This window comes from Stegodyphus dumicola, chromosome 3, assembly GCF_044657685.1.
Source record: "Stegodyphus dumicola isolate Sdum_Otavi_A_Nest chromosome 3, ASM4465768v1".
Taxonomy (NCBI): Eukaryota; Metazoa; Arthropoda; class Arachnida; order Araneae; family Eresidae; genus Stegodyphus; species Stegodyphus dumicola.
In genome coordinates this window covers 122,901,542-122,905,302 of record NC_140770.1, presented here as the reverse complement: position 1 = coordinate 122,905,302, position 3,761 = coordinate 122,901,542, and the positions used below count along the sequence as shown (strand labels likewise).

The 3,761-nt window shown below is 33.0% G+C and overlaps 1 pseudogene; it reads right to left on the bottom strand.

The window, feature by feature from the left end:
• Positions 1–999: 999 nt before the first annotated feature.
• On the bottom strand, positions 1,000–3,241 carry LOC118203014 (dynein axonemal intermediate chain 2 pseudogene; annotated as a pseudogene).
• Positions 3,242–3,761: the final 520 nt, after the last annotated feature.

Here is a 3,761-nt window from a genome sequence, read left to right as displayed (position 1 = left end):
GTACACAGTCCTAAACAGGCTGAATGACGTCGTGGTTCGGATTCGTAAGTCTTCGAACTCTAAACCTAAAGTCGTTCATTACGACAGGTTAGCTCATTACTATGGCCATAGTACATAATGTAAATAATTGTAAATAGTATAAGACCATGGTCCATTTTTGTTTTTAAATGTGTATTTGATTTGTATTTGATAGCATTTGATTTGTTTTATGTATTGCATTTATTGTTCATGTTGTTTATTATTGTAATGTAATGCTTATTAATGCATTTATGCCACAGTTGTGAGTTTTGCTTCCTGTCCAGGGATTGTACTGCCCGGGACGTGCAGTCCTTGGGAAGGGGGCAGTGTTACGAATTTGGTATTTAAAAAGCTAATGTTAGTTCAATTAGAAATTAAATGGTTTTATTTCTCGCGCAGTGCAGCGCGTGACGAATATTAAAAGAAAGCTAAGCCGGAAAATTGAAAATACAAGAGCGTGTGCATTAAATAAATAAATATCTCTTTTTGATTTCGAGAAAGTACTGGAAAATTCTAGCGCGTGATTTTAAAATCTTATAAAAGGAGGAAAACATCTCAGTTTGTAGTAGTTGCTTAGTTTGTTGTTGTTTAGAAAACTACTGTTGTTGATTGTAGCGAATTCGCGGATTAGCGTTCTTTAGCTGTTTTGAATTACGTTCTATTGACATTTGAGTAGTTAAAAGAAAACTACTGTGAGATATTGTAATACTGCATGATAATTTGAGAAAATTTAAGCATTTTTGTTGTGATAATAATAAATTTTTGTTCATTTTTCATCGGACTTGTGCATTCATTTCATAACGAACCCGTACGCACGCAACAATATTATAATTTTCTTAAGAATTAAAGTCTGAAGTAGGATGTTTAAGAACCTTACAACCTTGTTTAATTGATAGGATATTAAATTGCATAATTTATTGAACAACAAATAGATAATGAGAAAAATTATTAAACGACAGAAAAAGAAGAGCATAGTAAAGAGCAAGATATTAGCAATGACATTTACTAACAGAACAGTTGATAATTTTATACAAAATTTAGGTAATTTTGTAACTAATAGAAGAAGGAAAAAGGAATAAAAGCAAAATAACTCTGCAGTTGGCATTTTTAGATGAATAGTTCGTTTTGTATACAAATGTGACAGATATCCTGAATATGAAGAATAGATTTCAGTTACAAGATTTTATATATAGCATGAAATTAATTAATTTGTTTAAGGCTTAATGCAATGAAAATGAAGTTAAAGCTCTTTTAACGCATAATTTATTCTGGAGGAATTAAAATGCATATATTATTCTAAATGAAGTTTTCAATCCTTGGCTGCTAAAGCGATTTCAGACCTTGATATGTATATATATCATTTGCAATAAATGGAAAAGTATTATTCTTTACATTAACATCTGGTGCATTCACGTTTTGAAAATACTTCTCTAATTCTAATATAGTAATACTAACTAGAAGAAATAACACAATTTTCAAAACAAAATTTGCTTTCGAACAAGGCGTGATATTGCTTACGAAAATTTGTTTAAGTTATTTTCACGCTCCATTGCAAGTCAACAATTAGTTAAAAAAAATTCTTATATTCTTCATATAAATCTTCAGCTTTTTCAGGTGGATCCCACCAGTATTCAAATCCTAGATCACTTGGCTTGTCTTCTTCCATTTCATGAAGTCTCGCATGTCTTGATTTACCCTGTGTGTTCTCTCCTCCAGCTTTCACGGCTGCTTCGACAAGATTCATTTCGATGTTGGATATCGTTTTAAAATACTCTGGGACTTGCAATAAATGAATATATCCAGAAACAGAGCCACAGATTAAACGATGGCCTTGTTCATCTGTGCAAACACAAAATAAAGGTTCCTTTTCAAGCTGCAGATTTGAAATAGGTTGCGAATGTTTGCCAGGTATATCCCAAATTTCAAGTTTGCCATTTGTTTTCGAGAGATAAAGTAAAGAAGCACGTGCTGGACTCCATGAGAGGTCAGTGAAATAGCCATCTTCGCTATTTAAACTTAAAATTGGAATATCTGTGGCACTTTCAGTCCAAACGTTGACATTCCATGCATCACAAGACGCAAACATCTGTGGGAAAAAAGCATTTCTCTCGAGACTCAGCAAAGGCCCAGATGAAGTATCATATTTTGCAATTAAGCAATCTGCTTTAGAATTACCTTTCCTATTGAAAGACAGAACTGCTCCTTGCTCAGTTCCTAACATAAATTTATCACGTAAAGTTGGATCATATTCCACACAGCTTACTGTATATTTTGCATCCAAATTTGTTATTTCACTTTCGCTAGGGTCAAGAACTAATTCTGACGTTGGAAACGACAAATTTTTAGTACTCCAAGACATGACTTTTCCATCGGTAGACGCAGTAAAGAAATCCATCGAATTCCATGTTCGTAGAAATTTCAGTCCAGATACTTTTTGTGTGTGACTCACATGTACCGCGCTCAGTTGTTGAGGATAACCTCCAGTTCGCAGATCCCACAGAGCTATTTGCCCATTGCTATAACCACCAAGCACTATATTTGAATCATACGGCGAATATTCGATGCAATTTAAAGTCACATCTGCTTTTAGTATACAGTAAGGAGTTAAATAATTTTCGATGTCCCACACGTAAGAGTCAGTGACTACATCAACGGGATAATCATCCATTCCAACGAAAGCATACGCGGCGGCGAATTTCGACTGATCTGCTGACCAAGAAATGTTCATAACGCTTCTTCGTTTAGTACTGATATCTCTAAAAATATTTAATGTTTTGAATGGTGCTTCCTTTCCTTTCTTGATGCGTTCACCTTCGAAATATTCTTCGTATATATCTACCGAATTATTCTCCATAATATAGCTTTCAACAAAATCGGCTAAAGTTTTAACGGTATTAACATAGCTTTTATCTTTGTCCGCTTTTTTTCGAAATCTGGTCATGCTTTCTTCATCGGTAGTGTCTACACTAGCAGGCCAACCTCCTTCGGTATGGCAGATGCCCCTACTCTCTGTCGGATAGGACAGTGTATTAACTTCATGGGCGGCCATTTTTGCAGAATTATCGATTTCTCGATTCATAGAACGTAAACGCTGAAATTCTTTTCGAAGTCCTGGGTCTGGATCGATATCGATGATTACATTCGGCCCCACATCGGTAAAGATACAGGGTTTACCAAAATCCTTTCTCTTCATAGTGTAAATGAAGTTGATATCCATAATGTATCAGTAATTCAACTACTCACTTTTGCTCAGTTAATAAAGAGAATTATTTTTCACAGTTCATGAGATAAGGTTGCCATTCCGTTATTTCGTAAATAAATAAAATGAAAGGAAAGGAAAATAAATTAATACGATGACGATTAAATTTTATCATCGGTTCTCCAGTTTGAGCCAAACACGTTTAATCTTTGTCATATGTTTAAAAAACATTCGTGGATTAAAAAATGTCGACAAACGATCTATTATATTTAAAATATATCTGCTCATAAGTGAAATTGAATAAAAGCGGAATTAAAAAATAAATTGTAAAATGAAATCAATAGATTAATTAATTAACATTTAAGTAATTTAATATTTAGGATAAGTATTTTAAAAGTTTCACTGAATATTTCAAAAAGAATCAATTTACTTTGAGAAAAAATTTAATGAAAATGGTCATAGATTTTGAATAATAATCTTGAGCTTTTAGCATAATTATTATACGCGCTTCATTTAATACACTATTTATACTATATTTCTTTCA